The 17693-nt window shown below is 38.6% G+C and overlaps 1 protein-coding gene across 5 annotated transcripts in view; it reads right to left on the reverse strand.

Moving 5' to 3' along the window:
• LOC122543507 (ciliary neurotrophic factor receptor subunit alpha-like) overlaps positions 1 to 17693 on the reverse strand; it is a 381254-nt gene that overhangs the window by 317710 nt on the left and 45851 nt on the right. For 4 of the 5 annotated variants that reach the window (XM_043682503.1, XM_043682295.1, XM_043682435.1 and 1 more), the window contains one exon: positions 5739 to 5795. The exons of the other annotated variant lie outside the window; for it this stretch is intronic. The gene's annotated coding sequence lies outside the window, so the exon portion shown is untranslated. The remainder of the gene's footprint in view (positions 1 to 5738; positions 5796 to 17693) is intronic. 5 annotated transcript variants of the gene reach the window in all.

Genomic DNA, 17693 nt, shown 5'->3' on the forward strand with positions numbered 1-17693 from the left:
GAAAACCTTGACTTTTTCAAGTACCTTCATGAGCTTGCCAATGTTCAACTCAAGTGTAGTAAAACAGCTTCATCAGATGTAGCTAATCGGGAGGCTTTCCAGTAATAGATCAGTGAATTTTAACACTAGGTTGATACAGGAATGCAGGTTAGAAAAATGTAAAAAGCAGACTCAAAGTTTTAACACACAAAGTATTCACAGTACTGAAAAGTTATTATTTCAACATCAATCCTCCTGACTTCACTTCAAGGATATTTTCACAGAGGGTAATTGAAGATGCCTTACAGGATGAAAAATGTTATCTTTTTTCTTTCTGTATAACATTGCAAGTAACAACTATGTTCTATAATCTCAATAGCATATAATTTTCTGAATTTCATTGATATCACCAAAAGTTTCATAGTTAGAGGACTTTATAAGACAATAAGAAACAAAGTAGAAAATAGAAAGAAAGATTAAAGATGATAAAATGAGGATAAAGGAGATCTGGGTTTGCACAATCTGTAGGTCATCAGTAACTACAACAAAGTTCAGAATTAAGACTGCAAGATTTTGAAAATTACCTCTCATTCCCATGTGCCTAATTTATATTGTACAAGTTCTGCACCTTCATTTTAAGGGCTGCCAATCACAGCAGTGTATGTTGTGACCTGCCAAAGTCCATTCTTTAACTCTTGCTTACAACTGTCTTCATAGTGTGCAATGTCTCAGCTCTGAAGTCAACACAATATAGAAAATGTTGAAAGTCAAGCAGTTTGGAGAAAAAAAGAGCATCAGAAGATAGTTTCCAAGTAGCACAATACTTGAGTTACTGGAGATCGAACATGTTGGAGAGATTTTAACTTGAGATGAACAGGTAGAAGGAATCCCGGATTGTATATGTAAAAGTTAAAACTTTTAAAGATTACTAATGGATTGAAATTCTAAGTGCAGACAATGCAGCTTTAAAATAGTGACACGGAATATAGAAATGCAAACTTTCCACCCAAGACATGGGGTTGAATCTAAAGCAAACAGCTGAAATGAGGACCTGGTTTCTGATGAAGTTTAAAAAGATTGTAATTTAAGATAGGTTTTAGTATATTGTAGTAAATCATACAAAATGATCATAGTCCCGATACAAATAAAAGGTGAAAGCTGCCTTGCTGTTGATCCTCTAATTTCAGTAAGTGAGGTTGAGACAAATATTTGACAAATTCTTATGCTACCATTCAAATGTATCATGGAGGATTGGCCATTTATCACTGGCAGGTCAAGGGATAAGCATACCATATAATTATAATTTCATGAAGAATGTCATTGTTTTTATTGGACAGTTTATGCCTTCAGAATTCAAAAAAGAACCTTCCTTCATAATCTATCTTTATTTGACAAATGCAATTTAAAGATTGTACTTTGATTCAGCCTTTTTCTGGGCATATCAACATCCTGTCTAGTCACAAATTAAATATTCTATAGGATTCTTCTGACAAGCAAACAAATCCATTCTTGTAAGTATTATGCTGTTGGAGCCTGTGTGAACATCAGACTGGTGCCAAGAATAGCAGCTGAAATCAATCGTGGAGGTAATAGGATTTCCTAATACATTTTCCCTTGTTCAATAAATTCATGCAAGGAATTTCTTTACATTACATCGATATTGGATATAAAATATCGCGATGTATGTTCATTATTCTAGCTGTGTGCTTGAAAGTATTTTAAGTCTTCATTTAATCAATCATTTCCCATAGCCTTGAGATCTAGAGGTCACTTACAATTTATAAAGAGAAAATTGGCAGAAAATATAAACCTATGATCTTGAATAATGATCAAACTTCTCTGTTGAGAAACCCATGTCAACAGTACATAATAGCAGTTTAAAAGCAAACAGTTGAAAGGATATGATATTTTAAAAAGTAGTGGCAAGGTAACATGAAGTTTATTGTTTAAAAGCCTTAAAATGACAAGATTAATCCTACAAGATCACAGGATTTGTTCCTTTCTGATCCTGACCCTAAAAGTATGAGGCAGTCTTAATTTATTAACAACAGTCCAATCTTAGGAACATCCTAAATGATGTATCCTTAATTTCATAAGGGCAGAAATAATTTTGTAGCCTCACTAATTTGGACTGCCAATGCATGTGGATTTGAAATATGCAGTTGAGTGAGCTAAGTAGAAATATCTGAAGGTGTAAATCAGATACCAAGGAAGTATTTTTTCCACTTACTTATAAGCCTCATGATGTGGAAACAAAGATTTAAATTTGTGTCCACGACCAGCAAAACAATCTCAATTATCCACCACTCACGAACGCTTGCCTAGTTCTTGTGTTCAGCCTGATTACTTTGCATTGTACTTTTAAAAAAAAACTTTGTCTCATTAGCTACAGAAAGAGTAAAAAGTAGTTTCATTTTATTTTCAGGTTCAGCCCCAAAGGTGTCAAAACTTCCACAAGACCCATTCTCTAAGGTGACAGATTGTATTATATATTTCAAAAGATTACACATTTACAGCACAAGTTACAAATCTAACAGTAGATTATATGACTTACATATTAATCCATGACTAATAGTTTGCAAGTTTCTAAAGATTCAACATTCATGAGTTTTTATAGTTTGTTTTTTGAAGAGAATGCAGTAGAAATATTAAGAGTTGATATATTCACTTCATATAATAAAGAAAGTACAAAACATGCAAGCTCCTGTTGCCTGCTACAGTTAACATAAAATCTTGTCAGATAGGCCTCTAGATAGTCAGGTAAGACTTAAATCCCCACAGATATGTTCCAGCTCTGCAGGAAATGAAAAGGTTGGCGGCAGGTTAAAATACCACTTTTGTCCAAAGGATGCTAGTCTGCAACCTGAGCAAACTTTAAAGGGAATAGTTTTGATATAAAACACATGATCAAACCAGACTAAAGTTAATAAGTCAGTCTAATCAATTACTTCTATAAAGGCCATAAAAGGTGTACTTGGCTGCACACCACCCGCCCCCCCAGTTTTTTTATATCTATCAGGGATTCAAATCACCTGTTGTAAACTCTATTCAAACTCTAGTAAAACAGTGAATGTAATCTTAATTAAAGCCTTCAACAATGGTGGCAGTATGTCGATTTAGAGGACAATTTGATTGCCTTTGTTCAATTCTTTACTTGAGCTGCTTGAAAATAATAGAGATTGCAATATTTCCCCACAGGAAAGTAAGAGTGAGTATAAAGGTGTCCTGCCTGTGCAGTACCTCATACGTAATGTCTATAAAGGATGATCAGGTTCTACTGCAGCAGATATATACTTCCACAACAATGCATTTATTATAACAATTTCAACATGGTAACATATTCTAGACAATACTCAAGATATACTCAAAAATCAACCAAAATAAACCAAAGAAACAGACTTGAGGAAATGTTATCAAGAGCTCTCTGAAAGATTGACAAACATCTTAAAAGGAGGAAATATGCAGAGTGTAAAGAAATCCAGAGCTCAGTATAGCCCACTGAGGGCTGCTTCACCAAATAGAAGGGAAAAGGAATTTTGGGTGGAGAAATGTACCAAGGCCAAAATTCAGAAAAATTATCCACAAGGTTTTGGGCAGGTGGTAGTTGTTCAGATGGGAAAGAGTGAGGATTGACAAGGGCGAGATAGAAAATTGAAGTGTTAGTCATACACACAATTTTGGTCAGCAAGCAAAGAAATGCAAGTAGAATGAGATTTATGAGCAAGTTAGAACAACTTGCAATTTCCTTTAATATAGGTCAATGTCCCAGTATATTAGAGAAAAAAGACAACTGCAAAATGTTATGGAACCATTCTGTACATAAGATATTTTGATCTCGGTTGAAAGAACATAATAGCAGAATTAGGCTATTTGGCCCATCAAGTCTACTTTATCATTTGATCATGGCTGATAATCCAGAATCTGGTTTCCAGCATCTGCAGTCATTGTTTTTACCTACCTGATATATGTTTCCCAACCCCATTCTCCTGCCTTATCCCTGTATCCCTTACTAATCAAGACTCTATTTATATATAAATTCTAAGTACAGTCAACGACTCAGCCACCTCAGTCTTCTGCAGCAATGAGTTTCACAAATTAACCGTCCTCATTGCAACCCTAAAGGGTAGTGCCCTCGGGTAACTGTCTCTCCTACTGAAACCCCCAATTGATTTTTTGAGAAACTAAAACCAAAATTACATTGAATTGAGCTGGCAGCCAATTTTCATCACTGTACCTTCTACAGTCTAATGGGCTGGAGTGGAGTCAACCTGTCACCAGAAAAAAACACAATAAAACAAGGAATAGGAATGAAGTAGATCGCTAAACAATGAGCACAGCAGCTAGTCACCTCAACTGGAGAGACAAGCCATTAGATTTATCACTTGAACAATGGAAACCTGGCTAATTCAGGATTCTCAATCATGATTTATTTAAGTTAGAATTGGAAACACTGGCCACAAACTTGTTGGGATCCCTCGGCAGTTGGAAAGAAAAAGTCTGTGACAAGTTAATTCTTTGTTTTAAACTCTGGTTTTATCTGCAGAACTTCACCAGCAGCTGAGGCATTGAAGGAACAAGACCCAGACTGTGTAATTTCCTCTCTGCATAACTTGTAATTTTCTTCTGCATGTAACTATTCCAGGTTCCAGACAGAATTTGAAATCAACCCAGCACCACCATACCCAAAAGAACAAATGAAACTGTCTGCATTTTAAAAATCACTCCTACATTGGAAGATGCATGATCTGCATATTCAGCCTGAAATCATCAAGCCATTAATATTTACAAAATATATAAACTGTTAAGTTTACTGTACTTAACTTATCTATCCCCCCCTATTCCATTTGTGTGCATGATTTACACATGTGTCTGCATGTGAGAACCATGGAGTGTCTTACTATATTTATGCCAGCCCAAGTACATTAAAAGCTATCTTAAAATCCATAAAATGCGTCCGATTGTCTTCTGATCAGACTAAGTGTTAAAAACTTGCTAAATTGATAAACATTTCAATTCCATGATCAGATTTTCTTGCCATTGGGAGATGATAGCACTGTGCTAATTGCTTAGATAACACATTTAAAATGCAGTTTCCTCAAAATCTTGACAGACATTTGTTATAACACAAATTCCTGCAGTATTATTTCAATTAACAAACAAGCATACAATTGCTGAACATGCTGCTCCATTTGTATTTGATCTATACAAAGCAGAAAGGTTCTTGGTTCCAGTCCTGGTTCATGTCGAGCCAAGCTGGTAGGGCAAAACAATTGGCCTCCATGTGTCTAGGATAGGGAGGTGAAAACACTTTGACAATATGGATTGAGAGATGGAGTGGTTGCTTATTACTGGTTATGTTATTGGATTAGTAATCTAGTCACATGGACGGCTCAAAACATATTAACATGGAAAAAATTGTGGGCAGTTATAAGATTTAACAAGTTCATTTATAAACAAAAATAAGTTGTGTAGTAAAATCATAAACTGTAATCTTACGATAGATGCCCATGATACGTTTTATTTCCCCTGGCTTCTTGCTAAATGGTATCTCCTGCAACGAAGGTGTGAGCACTGGTATAGCAGCATATTTGTGGTCAAAACAAAATAATTCAATAGAACTGGAGTTCGAACCCTTCCAGACTAAACTGTGTAATTTAGTAGAACAAATTAATGGAAAGAAAGAATATAATATTTTTGAATTGTCATAAAACATTTATTTTGAAAGAGTATGAATTAATCAAAGAATCTGCTGTCCTTACCTGGTCTGGGCTACAAATGACTGCAGTCTGACACCAATATAGTTATTTCAAAGTGGCCTAGAAAATAGTTCAGAAGAGGGTTAATGAGTTATTGATTCTGATGTGTTAAGCAATTCAGATCAATTTAAGTTATGACCATTGCTTAAGTGAAAAGTACTCATCCCATGGCCATTAAGAGTTAACTCAATCACCAAAATTTTATTTCAATAATAAATTCAGTACAAAAATTGTTTTTATTTAAAATGTAATAGCCATGATCAGACAAGGTACTTTGATCATCACCATTGTAATGGGAGCTCCATTTACTTTCTGTGGCAAATGCACTTTAAAAATTATAGGAGAAAATGATCAAGTCATAAACTGTCAGGGCCACTGTTACTCCAAAGTTAATTTCTGCGAGGGAATTAGGTTGCAAGTTTATCATGCATTATGCTGTGTCAACTTCTCATGAAGGAAGGTTGTTGCTACCACCATCCTCTTTAGGAAACTACAGAGGTTGCTTGGTATAGTTTAAGTGAGACAAATTAATGCCTGTTCAAATTAGAAGAGCCTTTTACACTTAATAAGATCTACTATGCATGACAGCAACAAGTTACAGGCTAAATTGATATGATAAAAGGTACTTTTTGGCAAAGTGGTGGTGTCAATCTGCAGACCAGAAGGCCTGGGTTCAAATCTCACTTATCCAAGACATGCATCACAACATCTCAATCGGTTGATTCAAAATATCTACTGCAAGCAGCCTGACTTGTTTTTGTTATTCTAAAACTGTGGACTTAAATAAGGAAGAGCACCAATATTTGGTGCATGGTTTGAAAGCAAGTAATCTAACACCCATGGCAGTAAAGAACAGTTTCACCAAGCAGTAATTGGAATTTGAATTGCAGACAACTTGGTCAGGAGGGATACACAGACCCTGCTTTCACTAGCAACGTGAAGTTGATTAGTCTACAGATTAGTGACCAACTACCAGTTACAGAAACCTTTTATACTTGGAGAGAGAGCGAGAGAGAGTTACTCCCAGCGATGGAGTGGTCTCTTTTCTCTGCAGTCAAAACTCACTGTAAACCTGAAAGAAATGGTTCTTTCCTGCTTCAGTTAAAGTAAGGTATGACGTTAACTGATAAGTCAGAAACCTTTTGAGTGAACCAGTTGCCCTGTGTCTCTTACCAGCCAATGGAATCATCTGGAGAGAGACAACTGAAGTAATGTGTTGGCCTTCAGAAGAGTCATATGGATTATCTCAACTACAGAACTGTGGGACAAAGACTACTGAACTGTCTTTACAGTTTTTCCCTTTTGTTTATATCTTTTTTTTTAAACCATGTCAGTGAGTTGTCAGTGTGTAAGGGAAAGTTGATAAGGGGATCACCATTTTAGTTAGTAAATGTTGTATGCTAACAGGTTACAGAAGTAGCCTGCGGTCTAATCAATTGTAATGAAGAGTCATTCTTGTTCAGTACAGAAGCCCTGTCTGTGCATTCTATAAACCTAGGTCTGGAAGGCAGGTAAATTGGGGAACTTTGCTTACTTCTTAACTTTCATTTTGTGATGTGTCCAGGAATAGTGGGTGTCACCAGTGATTCATAACACCACATTGATGCGAGAGACATTGTTACAGGGACTTTGAGGCCATATAAACAAACAGATGAACAAGGAATAAGAGAAGGACACGCAGCCCTTCATACCTGCTATGCATTTCACAAAAATATTGCTGATCTGATCTTAAGCTCAACTCTGTGTTGCTGAACTCCCCCGATAACCTTTCAGTCCCTTTGGTAATGATGAATCTACCCATGTCTGCTTTACAAATAAAAATAGATATTTAAAATTCTGCATCCATTGTCGCTTGAAGAAGAGAATTGCAAAGGCTCACATCCCTGAGAGAAAGAAATGTCTTCACCTCAGTCTTAAATGGGCAACTCCTTATTTTTAAACTATGACCCCCTGTTCTCGGTTTTCCCACAAAAGGAAACATCTTATCAATACCCACCTGGTCAAGTCCCCTCAGGATCTGGACAGCCAGGTATTTAGGTCTCACTCCTTTGAGATCCAAACCAGTTTTGCCCACGAGTCCATATGACATCATTGTGGGTGGTGCTTATGTCACTCCTCATATTAACTCTTTCAGACTATTGTGCAATAAAACTATAATCCCCGATTTAAAATGTTGTTCCTCATATTTATTACTTTTTCACAATTGACTTTCAAAAAGTTAATGGTGCTTGAAGGGGTTTGCTCAGTATCTTATTAGATTTAGGCTGATGTTTCAATCATTCCTACTGAATCAACCACTCAGATTTCTAATCCTGCAGCACAGAGGAAACATCATAACAAATTCATAATCTTTTTGTTTAATGTTTATATTGGTGTAATGGAACAAAGGCTTGGAGGATAATGTCAAATTGAGGAACTGTGGTAATATACAGCAGATACACGTAAACGCATGAAGCCTGTTAAATACTAAGGCAGTGTTTCCCAAACTTTCTCCCATTCTGACCCTCTGACTTGAAAATGGTCAGCACCCCACTGAGAAGTAGGAACTGGAGTGCTGGGTGTTGGGCAGTGAAGTCAAGTGTAGATGTAGTGGTGGAGACCAGGATAGCTGTGAGAGCAGATGCCTGTCAGAGTACAGACCACAGCTGATGCAACTAGGTCAGAGCTCCATGACAACCACTGCTGTCTCAGCTTGGAACCTCAGCATTCCATTTTGTAGTCCTAGTCAGGGTCTTGTCCCCTACTTTGGGCAACTTTGTATTCAGGCACAGAATATTCAAGTACAGTGGAAGATGAAAATATTAAGCAAATAACAGAAAACACTGGAGAGAGAAAAATTGCTAACAGCCTGGATCCTAGAGTCAAAGTTATATGGGGTCGAGAATGTAGTGCTAGAAAAACACAGCATGTCAGGCAGCATCCGAGCAGCAGGAGAATTAACACTTTGGGCGTGATGTCTAAAACATTGATTCTCCTGCTCCTTGGAGCTGCCTGATCTGCTGTGTGTTTCCAGCACCACACTCTCGACTCTGATTTCCAGCATCTGCAGTCCTCACTTAGTCCTCAGAGTTATACAGCAAGGAAACATACCCTTCAGTCTAACTTCTCTACTCCAACCAGATATCCTTAACTGATCTAGTCCCATTTGTCAGCATTCGGCACATGTCTCTCTAAGCACTTCCTATTCATGATGCGGCTCTAACAAACAGTGGATGTTGAGGGAGATTGTTGTAGGGTTCAAGGTGGAGCTGCAATTAACAGGATATTGAATAATTTAAACTGAAAGCCATTGAACTCTCATGGTTTCAGTTATGTGACATCAAAGAGGGCTTGACTTTGCCTGCAAATGGACTGCATCACAAGACATCATTTCCAGCCAGTTTGTCATCAGATCTGAACTGCCTCTGGGGCAGCAAATTCCTGCTACGGTTTGTGGAAAAATTGCTCTGCAGTTTTCGACTGGGTCAATGACGACAGCACCCTCTTCTCCATTATTCTGGGTCTGATGAAAAGGTCATCAACTTGAAATGCCAGTTCAGTTTATCTCCTAAAACTGCTGCTAGACCTGTGAAGTATTTCTATCTATTATTTTGGATACCCAGGCAATTTTGCTTTCTGGCTGACTTTATAAAAACATTAACTGTGCGGTAATTTTCAGAGGAATGTGTGGATGCTTTCAAGTTTCCTACTGTAGTCATCCCAGTGCTTATATAGTATTAGCAAGGAACCTTTCAAGAGGTTGAGTTTTGGGTACTGTTTCAGAGAAACAATGTCTACATGTGTTGCCCACAAGACAAGGTTCTTGGTCAGTTGGATGTGAATTACTGACAACTCATTTGTGCTCAATTAATGGAGGTGAGCCAGAGTGGCTACACACACCAGCTTATTCCTTTCTTAATACAGGATTAGAACACCTACAGATTTCCTGCCCTAGCTACAATGCGGTCAGACATTCAATTTCTGTCTTACACAAGCAGTCAATATTGTAAATGATTGAATTGCGTGGACAAGATAACAGGATGCACTAGTGGCCATAACCCTCCCTCCAAAAAAAAAAGTGAAGCTGCTAACAGATGGTAGTACAGCATTTAACACTTTCTGGAATGCACTGCCTGGGAGGGTAGAAGAAGCAGGAATCCTCAGGACCTTCAAAGGTATATGGATGAGCAGCAGAAATGTTATAATGTTCAAGGCTATGGGCCAAGAGCTGGAAAGTGGGATTAGTGTAGATAGATCATCACAAACTCAAATGGGCCAAATAGCCTCTTCTGTGTTGTATGACCTTAGGACCATTTGCAGACTGCTTCAATATCTGAGGAGTCCTGAACAAATGAAGTGGGACCTGAGCAATATCCAGGCTTAGGCTGACAAGTGGCAAGTAACAGGGTGAAAGTGAGGGCTGCAGATGTTGGAGATTAGAGTCAAGCTGGAAATGCACAGCAGGTCAGGCAGCATCCAAGGAGCTGGAAAATCAATGTTTTGGGCAGGACTCATCAGGAATGAAGTGGCAAGTAACATTCATGACATGAGTGCCACACAATGGCCATCACCAATAACAGGTAGAGAGTGCGAGGACTGCAGGTGTGTGCGTGTGTGCGCGTGTGTGCGTGTGTGTGTCAAAGCACAGGTCAGGCAACATCTGGGCAGGGTTCTCCTGCTGCCTGACCTGCTGTGCTTTTCCAGCACCACACACTCAACCCATCATCAATAACAGCACAGCTAACTATTGTCTCTTGCCATTCAATTACAAGTGCTAAACTATCCAATAATTGGGAGTTGTGGGGATTGTGAGGATTCCTGCTTCTTCTACCCTCCCAGGCAGCACATTCCAGAAATAGTGTTGAATGCTGTGCTATCAGTACTGAGAAATTAAACTGAGTTAGCTAGACAAAAATGATGCCAAAAACAGCAGGGCCGACAGAGAGGAAGAGGAAGTTATTTTCTCAGAAGGTAATGAATCTGTGGAATTCTTTACTACAGAAAATTGTCAAGGCTGGGTCACTAAGTATATACAAGGATGAAACAGATTGTTTTTCAAATCAGTTAATGGAATCAAGGGTTTTGAGGAAAAGGCAGGAAAGTGGAGTTGGGGATTATCTGATCAGGCACGATCTCAATGAATGGCAGGGCGTAATCAACGGGTTAAATAGCCTACTTCTGCTCCTATGTCAAACTTGCAGCATGTAATTCATCTCCTGAATCGACAAAGCCAGTCCACTGTCTACAAGTCATAAATCAGGACCGTGATTTAATATTTCCCACTAGCCTGAATGAGTGAAGCTCCAGCAACTCAAGAAGCTTGACACCATCCAGGAGAAAGCAGCCCACTTAGTTTACCCATTATTTACTTATCTATGCTACTTAGATATGTGATCTACCTGTATTGCTCGCAAGACAAAGCTCTTCACTGTGCCTCGATACATGTGACAATAAATTCAATTGGCACTACAGATGCTCAGTAGTAGCACTGTATACCATCTAGAAGATATACTACAGAAATCCATCAAGGCTCCTGAAATAGCAACTTCCAAGCCCATGACACTACCTTCTAGAAGTACAAGGGTAGAGACACCATGAGAACATCACCAGTTGCAAGTTCCACTCCAAGTCACTCACCATCACCTGATCTGGGAATGTACTATTGCTGGATCAAAACCCTGAACTCCTTCCCTGACAGTATATGGGCTCTACATACAGCACATGGGACTGCAGTGCTCAAGGCAGCTCAGCAACACCATAAGAACTAGGTTTAGGCAATAAGTGCTGGCCCAGCAACAAAAGCCACATCCTTAAGAGTGATTTTTTTAAAAATGTCCATTACTATTCCAGTATCCTGGCCTGTGTTATTCTTTCAGGGGCAAGCTTGAGACATCACTATCATAAGCATGTGACCAAAGGATATAAAAAGCAAATACTCCATCTCAATTCTGATCATTTGAAACATGACATGCTAATAGAAATGTGCTCCACTGCCACAACCAAATAGCCTAGACTCTTGTCTATGAATATATTTATTGTATGGGTGGGGGTATGGAGATAAGGGTAGCAACATGGCATTCAAGATGGAGGTTTGGAACCTGGAGGTGTGTATTGAGGCAGCATTTTGAATAACAAACTAGCAGAGAATGAGAGAAAAAAAGTGATGAGTCATACACATGAAGCATCAGGCTATTTTGGGAAAATAACTATTGATGAGCAGCACACATTACAATAAAATCAATGTTTGTATGTCACAAGAAGAGAGAGACAGAAGAAAAAGAAAATCTATCTTATGGTTAGGATTGGAGATTGGGTATATACAGAGCATGATCTAGAAAAAGCAAAATTGCAGGATAACAGTTTTCTACACATTGAGGTTGAGTTTTTCATTCACTGTATTTTCCAATTTTCTCACAATTACCCCCTTTAAAAAGGTAATGCTGCTCATTGTTGATGTCTTGAGATAATGTTCTTACTTGCAGCTACTTTGAAAAAAAAAGGGGGGTTTCAAATGATTAAAAGAACTAGAATTGTTTGAGCTTTGCAGGCACTGCACCTAAGGACTGCAAAGAGTTCAAGAGGCTGAAGATTTGTGTATATATCTTCATTTAAAGTATCAAATGGAATATCACAGATATCTATTTCTCTAATCAACTTGTTCAGAGGTGTTAATACAGCAGGCAGGACTTGAACCTGGGCCTCTCAATCCAGGGATAGGGACACTACCACTGCACAACAAGACTGTCTCTCCAGTATCACAGATATTAATATCCATGAAGTAGTTTCACTGTGATATTAAGAGGAATACACTTGATATAGCAAAAGTTATGACAATGTTGCTCTGTAATGTTGAAGGCACAGCTAGTCACTTCCTCAGCAAAGCTATTCCAATCAATCAATCAATCACTTGACAACATCAATAAACTCAGTTTATGGTCTTTTCATTTCAGAACCCTTTTCGTTCATCAGTGCAAGGAAGAATGAGGGTCAGTTTATTGGACCGATAATGCCCAATACTTAGTGCGTGGAACCCATGATGCTGCAAAGTGTAAGTGGTAGTGGGGTGGAAAATAAAAACATAAAAACACAAGGGTATCAATAAGCAATTTACCCTGGATAAAAAGATTGTTTCTGCAGCTGATGAACTGAAAATGTGGGGTGGTGGAAATGATGGAACTCGTTAAAATATGGCATAATGGCAGGGACGATTATTTGATACAAGTTATTCAAAGCACTATTTGTGTTAAAAGTCAATATACACTGGATGTAAAAGCAAATTTTAGAAAAGCTGTCAACTGAATAATTGAGTTCATTAGAAAATAATCACAGTTCTAACCTTTGGAGTTGAACTATAAAAACCTCACAAACTTCCATACAAGGAAATGGTAATTATATTATTGCTTTGAGACTAGAAATGATAAGAGAAGGATTATTGTGATGAAACATAATTCATACATATATTTCTTCAAATACTAGATGCTGAAATCTGCCTGCAAGAACTTCAAAGAACAGCATTGAACCTAGATGCAAACCAGCCTTTTCAACTCAGAGATAAAACAATTCCCAATTAGACAATGACTATAGTAGACTGATTATTTCATGTAATGTAACCTTACTAGAGGGAGAACTAGCTATCTGGATAGATAACTGACTCAAAGGTAGGAGACAGAGGGTGGTGGTGGAGGGTTGCTTTTCAGACTAGAGGTCTGTGTCTTGATTAGAATGGTGCTGGAAAAGCACAGCAGTTCCAGCAGCTGCCTGAACTGCTGTGCTTTTCCAGCACCTGCCTGAATTGCTGTGCTTTTCCAGCACCATTCTAATCTAGACTCTGGTTTCAGCATCTTCAGTCATTGTTTTTACCCAGACTAGAGACCTGTGCCCAGTGATGTGCCACAAGCATCAGTACAGGGTCCAATGCTTTTAGTCATTTATATAAATGATTTGGATGTGAACATAGGAGGTATGTAGTTAGTAAGCTTGCAAATGACAACGAAATTGGAGGTGAAGTGGATGGCGAAGACGTTTCAGAGTACAATGGGATCTTAATCAGATGGGCCAATGAGTGGCAGATGGAGTTTAACTTAGATAAATGGGAGGTGTTGCATTTTGGAAAGGCAAATCAAGGCAGTACTTATACACTTAATAGTAAGGTCCTGGGGAGTGTTGGTGAACAAAGATCTTGGAGTGCAGGTTCATTGTTCCTTGAAAGTAGAGTCGCAGGTAGATAGGATAGTGAAGACAACATTTGGTATGCTTGCGTTTTATTTGTCAGTGCATTGTGTACAAGAGTTGGGATGTCATGTTCTGGCTATACAGGACATTGGTCAGGCCACTACTGGAATACTGCATACAATTCTGATCTCCCTGTTATCGGAAGAAGGATATTGTGAAACTTGAAAGGGTTCAGAAAAGATTTACAAGGATGTTGCAAGGGTTGAAGGGTTTGAGCTATATATTTTCTCTGGAGCAGCAGAGACCGAGGGATGACCTTATGGATGTTTATAAAATCATGAGGGGCATGGATAGGGTGAATAGACTAGGTCTTTTCCTTGGGTTCGGGAAGTCCTGAACTAGAGGGCATAGGTTTAGAATAATAAGGGAAAGATTTAAAAACAGACCTAAGGGTCAACATTTCACGTAAAAGGTGGTGCGTGTATGGAATGAGCTGCAGGAGGAAGTGGTGGAAGCTGGCACAATTACAACATTTAAAAGAAATCTGGATGGCTGCATGAATAGGAAGGGTTATGGGGTCAAGTGCTGGCAAATGGGACTAGATTAATGTAGGATGTCTGGTTGGCGTGGATGAGCTGGACTGAAAGGTCTGTTTCCATGCTGTACATCTCTATAACTAAATCTGTGAAACAAGGGCCTTGTAGTGCAGTGGTAGTGTCCATACCTCTAGGCCTAGTCAAGTCCTATCTGCTCCACAAGTGTTATGAAATGCCTGAATTGGTTGATTAAAAATATCAAATCATTAAGTCATAAAATAAAGTACTTGACAATTTATATTGATATAGAGATGTTTTTTTTTAAAAACAAACACGAACAGTTTTAGCAAGTTTTATTTCACCTGGAGTGAGAAGATTTGACTATTTAATTCTAGAATTCCTCCATTTGAAGATATTGTGACAAATAAAGAGAATAACTTGACTGCAATTGGTGTCAAGTAGTACAAAACAACATTGTGGAAAGGAGATACCCGCCCAATCCCCCAAAGAGCAGAATAAATCAACCTTGGATTGTTACACAATCAATTCCTTTCATTTAAGCATCACCTAACTACTCAATAACATGCTTAACAATGCTCTATTTTCACAAAAAATAAAATTTGGTTCTCGGCCCAACCAGTCTTAATATGGTTAGGAGTAGAAGAGTTGGCCGTCAGGGAGAGTGGAATAACTCCCCCAATGTAGAGGGTATTTGATTAGGTTTGGCACCATGGAGTCTTGGTAAAACTGAAATCAGTGGCATTTTTTAAAAACCCTCAAGAGATAGGAACTGTTCCTGATTCAAAGGGAAAAAGCTGCGGCTGTTGAAGGCAATGTCAGAACATCACTGCTGATTTCCATCAGTAAACATCTTTAGTAGATCATCCTCCAGCTGTCATGAGACCAGGACCAAGGCTATACCTTGTTGGTTCAGTAGTATTAAACTCCACTTAGACCATGTAATACTTGGATATCACCCATGTTGGAGATCACAACTGGCAGTTAACATTCACACTATGTATTGAATAATGACACTGGGTACCCAGTTTTTATTTATAATCCTCCAGCTGTATGTAAATGAGGCCTAACTCTCAATGGAGCAATCTTGTCCATACTATTAAATGCTAATTCAGTGCGTGACCAGCTAGGTTGACTGATCAAGAGAAAGTAGATAGTGTTTCTTTTTAAAAAGCAACTGTTTAATTCAAGTATCTTTTGAGTCCAGTTGATATTTAATTTGTTCAGTCAGATTGATCATGCTCAAATTCTAATTGCCTTAATAAATGGACAATTTATTAAAGTTGCAATTTTGTCCCTCTCAGCTTCACTATACTGAAGCATTTTAATCTCCAAAATATTTGTTGCCATAATTAGCATAATGCTTTTTAGAGAGAAATAAAAATGTTGAAGAGACAGCCTTGATATTCCTAAAATTAAGAATTAATGACTACCATGGTGTTGCAATTAAACAACTGCAAAATGTTGGAGGTAAGCTTTCAGAAAGAAATCATGCATGGAGTCATTATCACTTCAGAGAGGATGAGCCATTACCATTAGAATTCATTTGTCTTCCCATTCACATGACCTTTAGTTACCCTTTTTTGTAATTGTCTTGTGTTTCCCATATCACTGTAGCTGACAGCAGCTGCATATTTTATAAAAGCTCTCTGGTAATTTGACATCGTACATCGGAGCCCCTCGAGGAACCGCAAGTCACCAAGATGTCTACTTTTTGTTAAAATGCTGACAAAGGGACTTTGACTGAACTTGTATCTGTACAATAATTTGTGATGTTGGGGGAAATAAAAGGCCAGAGTCAGTTCTTTATTCACTCATAAGAGGCAGATATAGCTGTGTTAGCATTTATTCACCATCCCCAATTGCCCTTGAGAAAATGACAGCATCAGTCTTCTTGAACTGCTGCAGTCCATTTAGTGTAGGGATACCTACAATGCTGTTAGGGAGGAAGCTCCTGGATTTTGACCCAGTGATACTCCAGGAATCAGGATAGTGAGTGGCTTGTGAAAACGGACTTCAGAAATTAGCACGGTGGTTGTGAAATATCTGTACCTGGAGTAGTCCCTTGCACTGAAATGATGCAATTAATGGTTGTTTGAGAACCCATGCCAAAGGAGTTAAAAAAGGTCTGAATTTTTGTGGCCAGATCCAAACACTATAAGGATGAAATACAGTGTCAGGATTGACCACATGCTGGCAGTGAGGTCCAGAAGGAGTGAGGAAGCCACCAATTAAGTAGCTGCCTCAGAGTTAAATTTCCAGGAGTAGAGGACCATCGCAGGCTCCTCAGTACTGTAAGGTTAGCAGCCCCACCAAAAGCAGGCACTGCCACTGCAGGTAGGAGAAAGAAAGGGCAGCTCAACATGGCATTATCTTCTGAATGTTTTTGAAGGTTAAAAATAAGAAGTGGCTGCAATTGCCAGGCAAATCACTGAGGGGAAGCTCTTCGAGAGCACAGCACTAATGATCTTTACAAATTTGGTTAGGGGTTAAACCTAACCAAGCATTGATAAAGGAGAGGTGGTGTCAGTAAATCAGGGTCCTTGATTAATGGCCAAGGGACATGGGTTTGTATTCCATCATGATAGCTGGTGAAACATTAAAGAAAAATTTGGAATTAAAAACTTAATCTAGCTTTGACTGTGCAACCAATGTCAAATTGTTGTAAAAATCCATATGATTCACTAATACCCTTTAGGGAAGGAAACTGCCATCTTCACCTGGTCTGGCCTACATGTGGCGTCAAACACAGCAATGGTGTCATGGTACAATTATAACAATCTCTCTCAAAATTGAGAAAAAAAGAATTAAGGGAAAAGGGAAAAGGGAAACCCTATCTGGAGCAGAGGTAGAAAAGGGTCAAAGGTGTCAAGTTCCTGAGTGACAATAACCAACAATCTGTCCTGAACCTACACGTAGATGCAACTGTCAAGGGAGCACAACATGTTTGCTTCCTCAGGCAATTTAGGAAATTCAGCATATCCACAAGAACATTCACCAACTTTTGCAGATGCAACATAGAAAGCATTCTATCGGAATGCATAACTGCCTGGTATGGCAACTGATTTGACCAACCATAAGAAACTAGAGAAAGTGATATGCACAGCCCAGACCATCATGGAAGCCAACTTCCTGTCCATAGACTCCATTTATACTTTGCTACTGTGGAAACGCTGCCATCAAAGACCTGTCCCACCTCCGTAATACTCTCTTCCAACCTCTTCCATTAGGCAGAAGATTGAACACCTGCACC

This window comes from Chiloscyllium plagiosum, chromosome 1 (genome assembly GCF_004010195.1).
Source record: "Chiloscyllium plagiosum isolate BGI_BamShark_2017 chromosome 1, ASM401019v2, whole genome shotgun sequence".
Classification (NCBI taxonomy): Eukaryota; Metazoa; Chordata; class Chondrichthyes; order Orectolobiformes; family Hemiscylliidae; genus Chiloscyllium; species Chiloscyllium plagiosum.